A 20,390-nucleotide genomic window follows, 5' to 3' on the forward strand; every position below is an offset into this window, starting at 1 on the left:
GAGCAGACTTTGGTCGCTTTACACGCAGCGACATCGCTAAAGCGATGTCGTTGGGGTCACAGAATTCGTGATGCACATCTGGCCGCGTTAGCGATGTCGTTGCATGTGACACCTACGTGTGATCGAAAATCGTCGCAAACATATGCAAAATCGTTAATCGTTGACATGCTCCCCTATTCCCAATTATCGTTGCTGCTGCAGGTACGATGTTGGTCGTCGTTCCTGCGGCAGCACACATCACTATGTGTGACACCGCAGGAACGAGGAACCTCACCTTACTTGCTGCCGCCGGCAATGAGGAAGGAAGGAGGTGGGCGGGATGTTTGTCCCGCTCATCTCCGCCCCTCCGCTTTGATTTGGCAGCCGCTTAGTGACGTTACTGTGACGCCGAATGAACCGCTCCTTTAGAAAGGAGGCAGTTCGCCAGTCACAGCGACGTTCCTAGGAAGATAAGTAGTGTGACGGGTCCGTATGATTTTGTGCGCCACGGGCAGCGATTTGCCTGTGACGCACAAACGATGGGGGCGGGTACGCACGCTAGCGAGATCGCAGCGTGTAAAGCGGCTTTTAGGCTATGTGCCCACGCTGCAGAAAATTTGCGGAATTTTCCGCTATTTTTTCGCGGAGGTTCCGCGGATTTTTCAAAAATCTGCAGTACAGCAAGTCCCCAGCCATTTCTATGGCATTTGAGGAGTGCTGTGCCCATGCTGCTTTTTTTTCCGCAGCAGAAATAATGCAAATTTCCCTGCGGAAAAATCTGAAGCATGTCAATTATTCCTGCGGATTTTTCCGCACGATCCCATACTTACCTGCCTTGATAGAAGACACCGGAGTCACTTCCTCCGGTGCAGAGGAGCGCAGTGGAGCCAGGAGCAGGAAGCAGGAGGTGGGCGGGGCCTGCACGAGCTCAGGTCATCTGACAGCCAGAGCTAGTTCAGGCCCGCCCACCTTGTCCGGCAATGTGCAGACAGACACAGCCGGAAAGTGAAGTGCTGCATGATGGAGGTAAGTATGAACTCCCCAATCACTCAAGCACTTGTTCTGCATCGAGGATGTAGTGCCGAAGCCATGGTACTGTATCCTCAATGCAGAATGACCGCTGCATATCCACAGGACATTTCGCAATAAAACTGCAGCATGTAAACAGACAAAGTTGTGCTGCGGCTTTCTGGGAGCAGGACACTTTCCCCATGGGCACATAGCCTTAGGAGTTGAGCCAGCTGTTGGTGTAGGAGCTTTGCAAAGTTCACACTGTTCTCGCAACTGCTTTAACTTAACGCCAATCACAGCAGTTTAACTTTTGAGAGATGCAACCAAGGCATCTACGTGGTTAGACAGAAGGGGACAGTCCTCTGTCACCCACCTGGCCCAAACATAACCCAAAGTATCCCAGAGCAGTGTATAAGTGATGAAGCAACCACGGGAACATGATTATAGGGAAGGTCTCGTAAAAAAAAAAAAAAAAAAAAAAAATCAACAACAGAAGCAATTTAAAGTATTAATGTTTTAATGTTATGTTTAAATAAAATTATTTGTTTTTAACTGAGAAAATATATATAAAAAAACTAAAGTTTGATATATTCCACTCTTAAACACTAGGGGGAGCAGCTGCTGAAATCCTACTGTAGAAGTACTGTAGAAATATCTCACAATACAGCTGCAGTAACAGTGGGTGGAATCTGCTCTCCTGTGTGTTATGTCACCTCCCCCTCCCAATCTGGGTGTTCCCAAAAGGATAAGAGAATGAAGTTTAGGATCACAGTGCGGAGCCATTTTGTTGGTGGCCACAGAGTGATCCTAATATGCCTAAAGTGTCACTAAGGCCAGCTGCATAGTGCTCCACTGTATCCCGCGCCACACTGTATTCCATTGCCCCCACACTGCCTTCTGATTGTTTCCCAATGCCCCCACACTGCCTACTGACTGTTTCCCAATGCCCACCCACTGCAGAGTGCAGGGGGGAATCGCGGGCAGAGTGTGTGGGGGGGTGAACGGCAGAGTGGGGAGCAGCGCACCAGGATCAGTAACGGTGCAATCACCGTTGCCGGGAACGGGTACTCACCCCATCGATCCCAGCGGATGTCAGGGGGAAAGTGCACACACTGTGTGCTCCACAAAGATGGTGCTGATCTCCCTCTGCTGTGATCTGGACAGCCCAGGGGGCGCATCCATTTCACAGCAGACGCCTTCTCTAATGTTACTAAATGGGGTTGGATTCCGACCAATGTCTTCTGTGCCCAGGGGGCTGCCATAAAGGAGGTGAGTAACTGTCGTTACAAACACCAAATCCATGATGGCAGCCACAGTGCCTTCAGTAAAACTAGAATTAAATAAAAACTAAATAAACAGTGAATTTAATTTTGTATTAAATACAATCAGATCTCAGCAGCGGGGGATGGGCTGGCACTGAGGAGGGGCGGGCCAGCGCTGAGGAGGGGAGGGCCGGCACAGAGGAGGGGAGGGAGGGATTTATCTCCCTCTTTCCTGCGTAGCTGGCTATTGCCATTCTCGCTCTGCACTCGCAGTACACCAGTGTACCGCGAGTGCAGTGCGATTTTTCTCTCGCCCCGTACACTTGAATGGGTGCAAGAGAAAGAGTCTTGCATTACAATCACAGCATGCTGCGATTGTTTTCTCTGTCTGATTGGGGCCGAGAAAATAATCGCTCATGGGTGCTGGGACATAGGTTAATATTGGTCCAAGTGGAATGCGATGTTTTATCACACTCCACTCGGTCCGATTTTCATGCCGTGTGGCTTAGGCCTAATACCAGTAGCCAACATGGCTATGACTTGACTATGATTGGCAGGCAATCTCCGCATGTTTAGAGGAGATTGCTCTAGCACCCATGATACTCGATCACGTATCAAGCAGTCTACAGCGCGCTTGTTAATCACTAATTAAAATGCAAACAATAAGTAAAAGATACAAAAATAGCAAAATAAAAATGACATATTAATTAATAATAAAATGATATATTATTGAATGATGCAACACAATGTATTACAATTTTTTGTATTTTCTTTTTCACATTAAATGTCATTAATCACTTCCAGCAGCAGAAATTGATCACCAAATCTCATAATGATCTAAGGGGTACTTTGCACACAGAGATAAATCTGCGGCAGATCTGTGGTTGCAGTGAAATTGTGGACAATCAGTGCCAGGTTTGTGGCTGTGTACAAATGGAATAATATGTCCACAATTTCACTGCAACCACAGATCTGCCAAAGATTTATCTGTGTGTGCAAAGTAGCCCTAAGGCCATTATTGACAGATTCAGAGAAATCCATCAATGTCAGTTCAGTTGTATTGCAGTTTAAAAATTAACATGAGTCATGAATGCTGAGAGTTATACGTACAAGTACTCGCTGCACAGGCACATGTCAGAAATAACGTTATGTCCTAACTGCTTACCATTTTACTTGATGTTCACATCAACCGTAAGTATTGGGAAGAAATAAAATCAAAGAATCCAAAGCCAAGGAAGAATCATCTAAGGTCAGAGTCTAACAAGGTGTTTGGAGTACCGTATTTCAAAAACAAGCCACCTTTCTATAATTTCATAGAAGATAGTGCTAGTTCTAAAAGAAAAATGATAGTTCCTCAAATGACTTTCAACATTCGCATACAGGAGAACATAGATAACACAGAAGACATTCCTTGTTTAAACTGTTTGCGTTCAAGTTCTTAAAATGTTTAAAATTGCTTGTAATAACAAGCAACTTTGCACTTCACCTTTTCTTAAAAATTATCTCCGCTCTCAAGAACTTTTAATTCTATAGTTCACAGTTTATTAACTAGGTATCTGACCAGCTTGCAGTTCTCAGGATAGCCTGGGACCTAGGCAATAAGTGCACTGCTTGAGGCCTCTGCCACACTTCCGCAAAAAATCATGTGCGTGCTCGCGTTCCGTTTTTCGGGTCCGTGTTTCGTTTTTTATGTCCGTTTCGCCAGTGCGCGTGACATCCGTGTGATGACATATGTTCGCCGTGTGTGCGTGTGGAATGTACGTGTATGCGTGAGATACGTACGTGTAAAGTCCGTGTGCTGTCCGTTTGAAATGATCCGTGTGTGAGGCAAAATGTCGTTGATACATACCCGCTGACAGCAGACACAGACAGAGTCGCGCGATGAGCATAAACTCGGATGAACTTCACCCGACTTCATTGTCATACCACGGCTCTGTCTGTGTGTGGTGTCCTGATTAGCGGTCACCCGTGAAGGACTCACCGGTGACTGGCAATCCCCTGAGTGACTAGAGTTAGCGGCGTGTTTAGCGCTGCCGTCACTCAGGCTACCCACGGCTAGCTGGAGTCCTCCACCCGAGACCGCAACTCACCTGTGACAGATCGCGCAGCTCACTTCAGTCAAGTAGGCGACTTGCTGTCACAGTTGGAGGATCCAGCGGTGGCCGTGAGTAACCTGAGTGACGTCATCGCTGATTGTGCGGCTCACCTCAGTTGCTGCATGGAGCTCACAGAGAGCGGTTGTGGTCTGTGGCCGCTCCTGTCAGCTTCATGTAGCAGAGCTGAGAGCATCGTGAGACGTCGTGTGGATTACGGCGGACCTGGATGGGTATTTGGGGCTTAATAAATTGGTAAAAGAGGGTGTTTGTGTTTGTGTATTATTCCAAATAAAGGATTTTTTGGATGTGTGTGTTTATATTCTTTAACTTACAGTTTAATCATGGAAGGTATCTCGGGGAGACGCCTGTCATGATTAACCCTTTATTACCTCGATTGCTACCGCACCAGGGTAATTCGGGATGAGCTGGGTAGAGTCACGGAACTGTCGCATCTAATGGATGCGGCAATTCTGGGCGGCTGCTGGCTGTCATTGTTAGGCTGGGAGGCTCCCCATAACATGGAGCCCCCCATCCTTAGAATACCAGCCTTCAGCCATGTGGCTTTACCCTGGCTGGTATCAAAATTGGGGGGGACCGCATGTTGTTTTTGTTTATTTATTTATTTATTTTACTGCATGATATAGACCCGCCCACCGGTGTCTGTGATTGGTTGTAGTGAGACAGCTGTCACTCAGCGTGGGGGCATGTCTGACTGCAACCAATAATAGGCCCCGTTGGGCGGAGAAAGAAGTGAATACGAGATTGAATAATGAGTGGCCGGCATTTTCAAAATAGTAAAAGCCGCCGGAGCTCTTTGACAGCTGTGCAGCGCCGCGCTGGTGATCGGGGATCGATGAGTATGATAGGGGGTGAGACCGACCGACAGACAGAGAGAGGGACAGACAGAGAGAGACAGACAGACAGAGCAACTATCTGACAGAGAAAGATACCAACCGACCGACAGAAGGAGATTGACCGACATCGCATCCAGAATGCACAAAAAAAGCGATACAGACGGTATGGGTAGCACACGGACATGCTACGTGTCACATATGTGCAGGCACGGACCCATTGACTTTAGCGGGTCCGTGCCTTCGTTATGCCGGAGAGAAACGGACATGTTGAGCGTGAGAAAAAATGCACACACGGATGTGATGCCCTGGCCAGCCAGGTAGTCACAGATAGGGCCCCGCACTACACCAGTCCTCTAACAAAGTGACAGCAGCCAAACATTTAAAACCCTAGTCACCCCCCTCAGTGCTTGATGGACACACTAGGGACACGCCCACCGAGGAGTTCAGAGGGCCTGGGGCGGGAAAACTAGACAGTCTGTTAGTGGAGGTAAAGTAAAGTGGAGGCAGGCCTGTGTGTCAGGTCTGCAACTAACTGACAGGTGCCAGGGTAGGAGCCCGGGCACCTTTGGCTAGGAGGCAGACGGAGGCCTCTTCCTGCAGGAGCTGGGAAGACGGCTTGGTGGAATCACGGTGGACCGGGATAGGGTAGTGGCCCGCCGGTACCAACCCGGGAAACTGACTCAGAAACCGGAGCACAAAGGGGAGTACTCAGACCCTGAAGCTAGGACCAGAAGCTACTGGGGGCTAGCTAATTAACTGATTGCGGCCAGGACTATAGGTCCTGTCCCACCCAAAGTCCCGACTGAAGACAACAGCCCAACGAGGGGGATAGAAAGCCACCGCTCAGGCAGAGAGATCCCATGGGCCAGCATCTGCGGGTAAATGGCTCCTTAGGCGACCACAAGCCGGGGAGCGGACTCCTGTAGTTGAAAGCGCAGGTAGTCCACCGTCACACAAACAGATGTGCAGGAGAAAGGCAGAGACCACCAACCGGGTGGGGGACCAGACTGCAGCCGGCTGCGGGCACCGACCACCATCACCTTGGTTTACCAGAGACTCGTGTGTGTTTACTAATAGTGAGTACATCAGTGCCCTCCGGCCGCCCACCTCCCTGCACCGTCCATACCACAATGGGTCCCGGGGCCACCATCCCTACATACAGAGGGATTAACAACTTGCTGCGCAACATCTCCCCCGGGTGCCCCATAACTGCAGCGGTGGTGTCCACCTTCACCACAACCCGTGGGTGGCGTCACAAACTTAAACATGTCTCCGGCCGTACACTTACGCCCCCAAACCCCCAACCCCTTTTAGATTGGAGTGACCGTGGGACCCCCGGGTCCAGAGACCCTTGAGCCATCCACTGAAGGTCCGGACCCGAGTGGCTCGGCTGCCGCCGAGCAAGGGGCGACGCACGTACAAACGACATAGACACACGTTCCGTGTGGTTTTACGTGTGTGTGCCTTTTACCATAAGGTGACATTGGTGTACGTGTCTCCGTGCCGCAGGTACGTGCAAAAACGTACCAAACACGTACCAGTGGCACGGATGTGTGTTGGAGGCCTGAATTCCAGCTTCCTTTCCCATGCTCTTCTCCCACGCTGGAGAGGATAGGTTACTTCAGTTAGCAGCATAGGTGTTGGACACTTGAGCAGGATTGATGGTGGTCTTGGGTGTTCCGGGAAGCAGATAAGGGGGGCAACGTTGTCCTCCTAACCCGTCAGAAGTATGTCCAGGAATGTTTTAGACAATTGTCGGACAGAACCACCTATACTTCTTTGTCGTCTAATCCTATCCAAGGGTATAAGAAACAGCTTGTGCGTTTCTTGGATAGATATGTAAGTTTGGGTCTCATCTCACGTGCGCAGGCTGGCAAGTTGATCCCTCCTCACCCTAAAAAACCTCACTGGTACTGCATACCCAAGATACATAAGAATAGGGATGATCCACCTGGCCGTCTGATAGTGGTAGGGATTGGCTCACTTACGGAGCCCCTGTCACATTATCTGGATTGGCTGCTCAGACCTATTCTGAAGCATATTCCTTCTTATGTTAAAGAGAGCGGTGACTTTTTGACACTTCTCAAGGGTATGAAGTGGCAGGAGAATTACAAATTGACATCCATTGATGTGTAAAGCCTGTACACCCGTATCCCACAGGATATGGGTGTACAGGCGGTTAAAGAGATGGTTGCACAGAGTGGCAAGAGCGAACATTTTTGTAATTTTGTTGGGGAGGCCCTGGAATTTGTTCTAGCAAAGAACGATTTTATGTTTTTGGACCAATGGTACTTGCAGTGCAGGGATACCGATATGGGTACCCCCGTATCGTGTGCCATGGCCACCATATTTTTAATATAACGCAGATATATTTTCTCGGACACCAATCCATATTTGAGATATATTCGCCATTTTATAAGGTATGTGGACGACATTTTCATTGTGTGGGACGGTACGGAGGCCTTGTTCTCTGACTTTGTGTTTCATCTCAACACCGTCAACACAATGAATATGTCCTTCACTTCCTCCTTTGGTGGCAATACCCTCAGTTTTTTAGACGTGGAGGTCTTTATTTATAATGGCGAGATCCACACTAAAGTGTTCAGAAAGCCCACAGTGACAAATTCGCTCTTGCACTTTCAGAGTGCCCATCCAGGCCACACCAAAATAGCCCTGCCTTATAGCCAGTTTTTGAGAGCGAGGAGGGTCAACAACATGGAGGAGTCATTTTTACAACAGTCTTTGGATCTCCAAGAAAGATTACAACAAAAGGGTTACCCCAAAAAATTAATCAGCAGTGCGTACGAGAGAGTGAGATCCAGAGGTGACCAACCCGATGGGAGTTTTGGTTTTAGGGACAAAGGTGACAGTATAAAGAGGTTCATGTTCAGTTTTAAGTTTGGACCCCTGGAAAATGTTATCAGGACAACATTGTGTAAAAATTGGCACATTCTTGAGAAAGACTCCGACCTAAGTGAGATGACTAAGGCGAAACCCTTGGTCACGTTCAGACGTTGCAACAATCTGCGGGACATGCTAGTAAAGAACAGAATTACCAGCCCATCGACATGGCTGGATAAATGTTGCCCACCGGGTAACTACCGGTGTGGGAACTGTAGGTTTTGTAACCTACATGTTACTGGCCGGTCCCTGCAGATTGGAGCACACATGCATAAGATCCAGGAATTTATTTCGTGCAAAACCAAGTTCGTTGTCTATGTGATTTTCTGCCCATGTGGCAGATTTTATATAGGCAAAACGATAAGGTGTTTGTACGTTAGATTCAGAGAGCACTACAATTCAATTGCATCCGGAAAAGGGTCACCTAGGTTGATTTCCCATATACGGGACCACCATGATGGACATTTTACGCTTCGCAGGCCTCAAGAGGGTCACCCTCCCTCCTCAGAGGGGTGATTTACAGAAATTATTATTACAGATAGAGGCAAAACTAATAATAAACTATGGAGCGCAGGGCGACCTAGGTTTGAATGACCGTGTCGATCTTGCAATATTTTTGTGATAATTGAACTCCAATTTTGTTTTTTTATTTATTTTTTTTCCTGTACCTCGTGTCTTGGTTTTTTAATGTAAATATCATGATGTTTTGTATTTGCATGCATGATTCATGTAGTTTAAAAGTAATGTCATTTCCCATTGTTTTTAACGTGGTTGTGATGTAACCTGTATGCACTCCTATAAAAGGGGTGGTGTTCTACTACCACATGTGGACCCGTGGAAGCCTAATGAATAGGCGAAACGGCCGTCGTCCATAGCAGGAGCTGGCATACAGGTTGCCTCCTGCTTTTTGCCTTGCACCTGTTTGAATAAAGTTTCCAGTACAGCGAAGGAGTGCGGTCCTCTTTCTTACCTTATCATCATCCTTGGATCTTGTTTTGTGACACGCACCCCGCTCTGGACTGAATCACCGGCAAGTAACTACCCCGGGCATATGCAGTACCGCAGGTGACAGGCAGTGGTGCACGACCACTCATCATTTGTGTATTGATGGTGGTCTCAGTGCTGAGCTACATGTGAGTCTCCTACAAGACAAGTTACTTCCTACACTCAAGTACTATAGGTATTGAAAATGATGAAATAGTGTTCCAGCAGGAAAATAACATGAACCATACAAGCATATGTTGATGTTGGAGAAGAAATGTTTCACTGACAATGAAGTGCTGGATTGGCTCCCATTGTCCCAAAACTAATTGAACACTTGTGGGAAGAGTTGAAGAAAAAGCTATATATACTGCTCAAAAATATAAAGGGAACACCAAAATACAAAATCCTTGTTTAAGTGTTCCCCTTATATTTTTGAGCAGTATATATAACCAAGTGAGACAACCAGTATGTACCAATATTGTGAATGTGTAAGAGACCTGGGATCATGTTTTGGTTGGGACATGTTTGAATTTTGATTGAGAGCCCAGAAGGATTTTGGCAGTGTTGAAAGCCAAAGATGAATTTACAAAATATGGAGAAAATGCTAAAAATTAAAATTTAAATTTTTAGGAGCAAAACAGAAACAATACTGTGACATGACAAGAATCTGCATAACTAATCATATACTAAATAATTGCAAGCGAAATTTATGTATGAGATAGCCAAGATGATTGTCTCATTTGAAGCTGTAGTGGATGGTGAGATATGGAGCATGAAAGTCAAAGGTTGGTTGAATTCAAAGAAAATGAGCCCAAATTTAAAGTGCTTTGAAAATAATTTTCTTGTCCTGTGGTCACTGCAGAAGTCAAAGCATAATAGATGGAGATGAAAAAAAGATTTAAAAGAATTAAATAAGACATTATACTAACCTAGGCGTTCACCTAGCTCCAGCTCTAGTCTTCCTTGTGGGTCTACTCTTTAGATCTCCCGACACTGTTTCTCATGTGACCATATGTAGGGGCAATGCACATCATTGTCAATGAGATGCCCCACCACATCTGACCACATGGAATTTGGCAATGGGAGAGGCAAAGAGCCATGCGAAGGACCAGAGAGATTCTGTGGAGGCAGCATAATAAGTCAGTTGAGGGGTAGGACAAAGGAGTATAATATAATTTTTCTTTTACTTTAAACCATTTTAAACCCTCAAAAGAATCCATGAAAATAGATATTGGATTTGTGAAAATAAAACCCCAGAAGTTTAGGATTCCTCAAAATACAATTTTTTTGGGAAACTCAATATTTTTCACGGTGACTATAGAATAGCAGGAAATCGGTGCTCATACGCTGACCCTCAAGCTAGGGGGCCCTAAACTATTCCTAATCTCAGTGATACTCCTGATGTTGGAGATGCCTGAGTCTCCTTTCTGGCCCGGCTCCTGACCAGTCTTGATCTGATACCCCCTCTCTTAGGGAGGGACTGGACAGGAGTGAGATGAAGTCCACAGAAATAGATAGACAGGGGAAACCAAAACTGTCGCTCAGCATGCACACACAGAGGTATAAGACAATAAGAGATTAGGGGGAAAAAACAACAGGAAAGAAGCAAAGGAGGCGGAGCTTGCCGGTGATGATGTCACAGCCTTAAAAGAGAAGGAGCAACGGTCATCTTCAAAAGCGACAAATACGCAAAAATTAAAGTAATTTTGACAGACTAAAAACAAGTGGACCATCTGTGGGAAGGTCTGGGGAGTATTTCAAGATTATTCCTGAGGAAATCTGAGGTGGCACAGCGGAGATACTCGAAAAAATCTGTGGTGGGCAGAAGTTCAGTAAGTGAGTACCTCACAACACACTGTCTCCTCATGTCCCCAGTTCATCTAGTGACAGCAAAATGATCCCACTAATGTGCACCATCACCTCCTCACATTTATACTAATAAAAATATTTTCTAACCCCAGTCATAAAAGATCACAGAAGGTCCTCATTAGCCTGTGACAGGATTTTCTGGGAGTGCTCGTGCAGCAGTTATTTTAGTTGCCGTGGTGATGGAGACACTGGCTCATAGAAATCAATGGCGATCTAACTGCTAATCTCAGATACATTACCAGTGGAAGTGCCTTCATTTAATAGTGTCCTGTTAATATACTCGATTAAACTTGCTCAAAAACTAGTGAACCATTTGTGGGAAAGTCTAGTGAGCATCTCAAGTCCATTTCCAAAGGAATCTGTGGTGGTACAGCGAAGATATTGATGAAAAACATTGGCGGGTAAGAGAAGTGTTAGTGCGCTCCTGTCACACATCATCTCCCCGCATCTCTGGTCCCCACACTGTCAGTATTATCATCCTTAACTGTGACCACATACCAGCACATCTTGCCAGAACTAAAAGAAAACTCTGTCCCTAATCTCAGTGACCCTCGGAGTCCTTTGTCAGCCACTCAATAAATCACCTCAGAAGTGGGCTGGTGCTGCCGCCATCTTTGTTTCCATGGCCACAGAGAAGCTGGCTCTATTAAACTCAGTAGTGATTACACTGACACCCTCCGATACCTTTCTGGTGAATGAGCCTCTGTTCTTTAATGTTCCCATTGTAATACCTGATTAACCATGAGGAAATAAAGCTGTCACATGCTCCCAGACCTAATTTTATTGTCACTATATAGACAGCTCCGGAGCAAGCACGCGCCACTGCCATTTTACCATAGAGACGTAGCAACAAGTCTAAACTTGATTATCCCTGATTATAATAAAAAGGAAAATTACATTTTTTACATGGTCCAAACTTTAAAGACATATTACATTGTCTTCTTTAACACTTTTTACTTTGATCTCTTTTAAAGGCGTAGTTCTTAAAGGGATAATATCCTTTTTTCTTAACAAAATTTTTTTAAAGGGGGTTGTTGAATTCACACTGACATATATTGACATTTCTTTTCATTTAAAATGGAGAAGGAAACAAAGCCTACATTTTTTTATAGTAACCCATCAAACAAAACACAAAAACTGAATCCTGGATCAAATTCCGGAAAAAATCCCCAACCTACGGTTTCAAAAAAGATTACCACCTCCCCTTTATCTACAAAAAAAGACGCCAAAAAAACACAGTCTCAATGTGTCACTTATCATAAGGACTTTTTGAATGGAAGCAGTGCTGCACTGGAATTACCTCAAGATTAGAGATGAGCGAACCGGTCCCGGTTCGGCTCGAGGTCGGCTCGCCGAACGGGGGTCCCGTTCGAGTTCGGTTCGTCGAACGTTCGACGAACCGAACTCGAACGTATAGGCTAGAATGGGAGGCAATCACAAACACATAAAAATGCATGATAAATGTACACAAACAGTTAATAAACATTACCATAACACTTACCGGTCCTCGCGATCCCTTCTGCACTCTGTCTCCTGCCGCTATTCCATCCGATGATCGCTGAATCCTCCCGGTGACCGGCACTGCCAGCAGAGATGCAGGACCTATCGTGACGTCAAAATAGCCATGTGACCAGTCACGTGGCTATTATCTCATTGGCTACAGACTGGTCACATGACTATGACACGTCATGTAGGACCTGCGAGTGCATCTCTCCGGTACACGGTGCACATATGTGTATCGCCGTGTACCGGCGACATGCTCTAGCACACGGTCGACTCCCCGCGGCTCCGAGAGCACCGTTGCTATGGTAACGCGTCTGTCAGCATTACCGCTGTTACCGCTGACAGCCAGCACTGATCACTCACGGAGTGAAGGCTGCACGATTGTAGTGAGCATTGTAGTGAGGATGGAGGTTCCCCAGCCCCAAGTGATGAGCTGGTGAATCTCATCCTCACTACAATCGTCACTACTACTACACTAGTGAGGATTGTAGTGAGCATTGTAGTGAGGATGGAGGTTCCCCAGCCCCAAGTGATGAGCTGGTGAATCTCATCCTCACTACAATCGTCACTACTACTACACTAGAAAGAAAGAAGACAGAAGAGCAGGATCGTGGAGGGCTGACAGGGGGTAATAAAGATGGAGTCTCTAATGTGTCTGTGTATTTATTTCTATTAAAGTATTTTTTCTCTGTGTGGTGTTTTTTTTAACCCTTTATTGGAGATTCTTAATGGCCGGGTCAAACGTGCCTGACATTAAGAATCTCTGGCTTAATACTGGCTAGTAAAACAAAGCCAGTATTAACTCATGATTACCCAACAAGCCACCCGGCTCCAGGGCTGTTGGAAGAGTTGGATACAGCGCCAGATGATGGCGCTTCTATGAGAGCGCCATTTTCTGGGGCGGCTGCGGACTGCAATTCGCAGCAGAGGCGCCCAGAAACCTCGGGCTAACCTGTGCTGCGGATTCCAATCCCCAGCTGCCTAGTTGTACCCGGCTGGACACAAAAATGGGGCGAAGCCCACGTCATTTGTTTTTTAATTATTTCATGAAATAAGTGAAATAATTAAAAAAAAACGGGCTTCCCTATATTTTTGGTTCCCAGCCGGGTACAAATAGGCAACTGGGGGTTGGAGGCAGCCCGTGGCTGCCTGCTGTACCTGGCTAGCATACAAAAATATGGCGAAGCTCACGTCCTTTTTTTTGTAGTTTTTTGGCAAAAAAAATAAAAAATGCTTCCCTGGATTTTCCATTGCCAGTGAAGGTAACACCAAGCAGTGGGGGTTAGCCGCCAGTAGCTGCTTGGATTACCCTTAGCTAGCAATACAAAAAATGCAGCGGGAGCCCATATATATTTTTTTTAATTATTTATTTAAATAACTAAAAAAAAAAAAAGCTTCCCTGTATTTTGATTGCTAGACATCACAGTGCTGTAAAAATAAATCTTTAAAAAAATGACGTAGCGCTCCGCGGTATTTTTGATTCTCAGCGCAGATAAAGCAGACAGCTATGGGTTGCCACCCCCATCTGCCTGCCGTTACCTTGGTTGGCAATCAAAATACAGGGAAGCCCATTAATTTTTTCTATTTAAAAAATGGTTAAAAAAAAAAATTACGTTGGGTCCCCCCATTTTTGATAGCCAGCTAGGGTAAAGCAGACGGCTGTAGCCTGAAAACCACAGCTGGCAGCTTTACCGTGGTTGGGGATCCAATGTGGAGGTCCCCTCAGGCTCTTTTTTATAATTATTTTATAAATATTAATAATTTCACAATAAAAGTAGGGTCCCCCTCAAATTGGATCACCAGCCAAGATAAAGCGGACAGCTGTGGTCTGGTATTCTCAGGGTGGGAAGGTCCATAGTTATTGGGCCTTCACAGCCTAAAAATAGCAGGCCGCAGGCACCCCAGACGTGGCGCATCCACTAGATGCGCCAATCCTGGCGCTTCACCCCAGCTCATCCCGTGCCCTGGTGCAGTGGCAAACGGGGTAATAAATCGGGTTGATACTAGCTCTAAAGTCACCTGAGATCAAGCCCAGCAGTTTGTGATGTCATGGCATCTATTAGATACCCAACATCATAAACTGTCAGTACTAACAAAAAAAAAAAAATCGACAAAAGAAATTTATTTGAAAAAACAGTCCCCAAAACATTTCCTCTTTCACCAATTTATTGTAAGAAAAAAAATAAAGGGGTCCCACGACGACTCTGGACCGTCTAGAATATGGGGGGGAGACACTCAGGGAACGTATCCCCCATTTTCTAGGAGTACGGACCCTTCATGTGAGGAGTGTGGGTGCAATGAATCTGCACTCACTCTCCCCGGGTCCACAGCAGCAGAGTCCATGTCGTAATGGTTGCTACCAAAGCTGCAATGCCCTGCTCATGAGGTAAGGGCATGCCTAATCAGGAGAACTACTGTAGAGGAAGCTCTGCTCACTGGTATATAGGTGCTCAGAGGTAATAATAGATAAAATTAGTGAGTAACCTCGGCACTCTAAATCTCCCAGACTAAGTCAGTAAGTCACAACGGATAGTAATGCAAAATCACTCTTTATTGGTCCGTATTAAGAAAAAATTTTTTTCATAAGCATATATGTTTTTGTCCAAAACAAGTTACAAATGACGTTTCAGCCTGAGCCTTCGTCAGATTGGACTTATCTGCATGTAATCATGAAAAATGACAATAATCAGTATCACATAAGAGTGAGAGAACAATAACATAAACTCAAACAATGTAGAGGTACAATTGGGATGCAGCAAAAAAATTGCAACACAGCAAGAAATGAAACACATGATACAAATGTCATAATACAGTACAAGGACAATATAGTAATGACAAATATGGGGTCAGAGTAGGCTTAGACAGCTCTGGTACGAAAGAGATGTCAATCATAAAGTAACATGTGCAGTAGGTGTAGAGCTACAGTATGCATGGCAGAGCTAATGGGTAGACCGACCATAGAAAAAGAACGGAGAAAAAGTGGAGAAAAAGTGGAGAAAAAAATGGAGAAAAAGTGGAGAAAAAGTGGAGAAAAAAATGGAGAAAAAGTGGAGAAAAAGTGGAGAATAAGTGGAGAATAAGTGGAGAATAAGTGGAGAATAAGTGGAGAAAAAGTGGAGAATAAGTGGAGAAAAAGTGGAGAAAAAGTGGAGAAAAAGTGGAGAATAAGTGGAGAAAAAAATGGAGAAAAAGTGGAGAATACGTGGAGAATAAGTGGAGAAAAAGTGGAGAAAAAGTGGAGAAAAAGTGGAGAAAAAAAAGGAGAAAAAGTGGAGAAAAAGTGGAGAAAAAGTGGAGAAAAAGTGGAGAAAAAAGTGGAGAAAAAATGGAGAAAAAGTGGAGAAAAAGTGGAGAAAACGTGGAGAATAAGTGGAGAAAAAAATGGAGAAAAAGTGGAGAATAAGTGGAGAAAAAAATGGAGAAAAAGTGGAGAAAAAGTGGAGAAAAAGTGGAGAAAAAAATGTAGAAAAAGTGGAGAAAAAGTGGAGAAAAAGTGGAGAAAAAGTGGAGAAAGAGTGGAGAAAAAAATGTAGAAAAAGTGGAGAAAAAGTGGAGAAAAAGTGGAGTAAAAATGGAGAAAAAGTGGAGAAACAGTGGAGAAAAAAATGTAGAAAAAGTGGAGAAAAAGTGGAGAAAAAAATGGGGAAAAAGTTGAGAAAAAGTGGAGAAAAAATGGAAAAAAAGTGGAGAAAAAGTGGAGAAAAAGTGGAGAAAAAATGGAGAAAAAGTGGAGAAAAAGTGGAGAAAAAGTAGAGAAAAAGTAGAGAAAAAAATGGAGAAAAAGTGGAGAAAAAAATGGAGAAAAAGTGGAGAAAAAGTGGAGTAAAAATGTAGAAAAAGTGGAGAAAAAATGGAGAAAAAAATGTAGAAAAAGTGGAGAAAAAAATGGAGAAAAAGTGGAGAAAAAGTGGAGAAAAAGTGGAGAAAAAATGGAGAAAAAGTGGAGAAAAAGTGGAGAAAAAGTAGAGAAAAAAATGGAGAAAAAGTGGAGAAAAAGTGGAGTAAAAATGGAGAAAAAGTGGAGAAAAAATGGAGAAAAAAATGGATAAAAAGTGGAGAAAAAGTGGAGAAAAAGTGGAGAAAAAGTGGAGAAAAAGTGGAGAAAAAATGGATAAAAAGTGGAGAAAAAGTGGGGAATAAGTGGAGAAAAAGTGGAGAAAAAAATGGAGAAAAAGTGGAGAAAAAGTGGAGAAAAAGTGGAGAAAAAGTGGAGAAGAAAATGGAGAAAAAGTGGAGAAAAAGTGGAGAAAAAGTGGAGAAAATGTGGAGAAAAAAATGGAGAAAAAGTGGAGAAAAAGTGGAGAAAAAATGGAGAAAAAGTGGAGAAAAAGTGGAGAAAAAGTAGAGAAAAAAATGGAGAAAAAGTGGAGAAAAAGTGGAGTAAAAATGGAGAAAAAGTGGAGAAAAAATGGAGAAAAAAATGGATAAAAAGTGGAGAAAAAGTGGAGAAAAAGTGGAGAAAAAGTGGAGAAAAAATGGATAAAAAGTGGAGAAAAAGTGAAGAAAAAGTGGAGAAAAAATGGAGAAAAAATGGAGAAAAAAAATGTAGAAAAAGTGGAGAAAAAAATGGAGAAAAAGTGGAGAAAAAGTGGAGCACCCTTTGGTGCCTTTCATGTGGCACTAAGGGGTGCTTAGCTTTGTATTTAGCCAAAAAAATGAAAAAAAAAATGACATAGGGTTCCCTCTAGTTTTGTAGCCAGCTAGGGTAAAGCAGACGGCTGCAGCCTGCAGACCACAGCTGGCAACCTCACCTTGGCTGGTAATCCAAAACTGAGGGCACCCCACGCTGTTATTTTAAATTAAATAAATAATTAAAAAAAAAAACACATAGGGGTCCCCCAAAATTGGATCACCAGCCAAGGTAAAGCAGACAGCTGGGGCCTGATATTCTCAGACTAGGGAGGTCCATGGTTATTGGACTCTCCCCAGCCTAAAAATAGCAGGCCGCAGCCGCCCCAGAAGTGGCGCATCCATTAGATGCGCCAATCCTGGTGCTTCGCCCCAGCTCATCCCGCGCCCTGGTGCGGTGGCAAACGGGGTAATATATGGGGTTAATACCAGGTGTGTAATGTCACCTGGCATCAAGCCCTGGGGTTGGTGAGGTCAGGCGTCTATCAGATACCCGACATCACCAACCCAGTCAGTAATAAAAAAAATAGACGACAAACACATTTTTATTTGAAAAAACACTCCCCAAAACATTCCCTCTTTAACCAATTTATTAGAATGAAAAACAAATCCAGGTCTGGTGTAATCCAAGGGGTTGCCATGACGATCCACACTGTCCCAGTCAATGAAGAGCAGGATGTTCCCCATTGGCTGGGAGAGCAATGCAGTGACCTGAGCTAACATCAATGGGTCAGCCCAGGTCACTGCAGGGCATGACAAGTGCTGCTGTCAGCGAGGTACATTACCTGCGCTGATCTCCAGCACTGCTGACAGCCCCTGTCACTAAGTTCAATGACCGCCGCCTTCACAGCCAAGAATCGCGAGAGGCCCGTGACGTCACCGCTAGTCAGTCTCGGGTCGGAAGCGAGAGAAGGTGATGTGACAAGCGGCGACCATGGAGGACAGTGACAGCGCTGAGGTCGGGATGGCGGGACTTCATCACCGCAGGCAGGGCCGGCTCCAGGTTTTTGTGGGCCCCGGGCGGAAGAGTCTCAGTGGGTCCCATACACACGCAGACACACACACATACACAGATACATACACGTACATATACATGTTTAAAGACAAACTCACAAAAATACATATAAACAGACAAATCTATACAGTCATATACACTGACATACATAGATACACATCATACATGCATACATACAGAGACACACACTGCTATGCTGCATACATACATACAGACACACACATACTGCTCTGCATGCATACATACATATAGACAGACACACACACACTGCTCTGCTACATACATACATATAGACAGACACACACATACTGCTCTGCTGCATACATACATACAGACACACACACACACTGCTCTGCTGCATACATACATACAGACAGACACGCATACTGCTCTGCTGCATACATACATGCATACATACAGACACATATACTGCTCTGCTGCATACATACATGCATACATACAGACACGCATACTGCTCTGCTGCATATATACATGCATACATACAGACACGCATACTGCTCTGCTGCATACATGCATGCATACATACAGACAGACACGCATATTGCTCTGCTGCATACATACATACATACATACAGACACGCACACTGCTCTGCTGCATATATACATACATACACGCATACTGCTCTGCTGCATATATACATACATACATACAGACACGCATACTGCTCTGCTGCATATATACATACATACATACAGACACGCATACTGCTCTGCTGCATATATACATACATACAGACACGCATACTGTTCTGCTGCATATATACATACATACATACAGACACGCATACTGCTCTGCTGCATATATACATACATACATACAGACACGCATACTGCTCTGCTGCATACATACATACATATAGACACGCATACTGCTCTGCTGCATATATACATACATACATACAGACACGCATACTGCTCTGCTGCATATATACATACATACATACAGACACGTATACTGCTCTGCTGCATACATACATGCATACATACAGACAGACACGCATATTGCTCTGCTGCATATATATATACAGACAGACACGCATACTACTCTGCTACATATATACATACATAGACACGTATACTGCTCTGCTGCATACATACATGCATACATACATACAGACACGCATATTGCTCTGCTGCATATATATATACATACATACAGACATGCATACTACTTTGCTACATATATACATACATACATACAGACACGCATACTGCTCTGCTGCATATATACATACATACAGACACGCATACTGCTCTGCTGCATATATACATACATACCGACACGCATACTGCTCTGCTGCATATATACATACATACAGACACGCATACTGCTCTGCTGCATATATACATACATACAGACACGCATACTGCTCTGCTGCATATATACATACATACATACAGACACGCATACTGCTCTGCTGCATATATACATACATACATACAGACACGCATACTGCTCTGCTGCATACATACATACATATAGACACGCATACTGCTCTGCTGCATATATACATACATACATACAGACACGCATACTGCTCTGCTGCATATATACATACATACATACAGACACGCATACTGCTCTGCTGCATATATACATACATACATACAGACACGCATACTGCTCTGCTGCATACATACATACATATAGACACGCATACTGCTCTGCTGCATATATACATACATACATACAGACACGCATACTGCTCTGCTGCATATATACGTACATACATACAGACACGTATACTGCTCTGCTGCATACATACATGCATACATACAGACAGACACGCATATTGCTCTGCTGCATATATATATACAGACAGACACGCATACTACTCTGCTACATATATACATACATACAGACACGTATACTGCTCTGCTGCATACATACATGCATACATACATACAGACACGCATATTGCTCTGCTTCATATATATATATACATACATACAGACATGCATACTACTTTGCTACATATATACATACATACATACAGACACGCATACTGCTCTGCTGCATATATACATACATACAGACACGCATACTGCTCTGCTGCATATATACATACATACAGACATGCATACTGCTCTGCTGCATATATACATACATACATACAGACACGCATACTGCTCTGCTGCATACATACATACATATAGACACGCATACTGCTCTGCTGCATATATACATACATACATACAGACACGCATACTGCTCTGCTGCATATATACATACATACATACAGACACGTATACTGCTCTGCTGCAT

The sequence above is a fragment of the Anomaloglossus baeobatrachus genome, chromosome 3, assembly GCF_048569485.1.
Source record: "Anomaloglossus baeobatrachus isolate aAnoBae1 chromosome 3, aAnoBae1.hap1, whole genome shotgun sequence".
Taxonomy (NCBI): Eukaryota; Metazoa; Chordata; class Amphibia; order Anura; family Aromobatidae; genus Anomaloglossus; species Anomaloglossus baeobatrachus.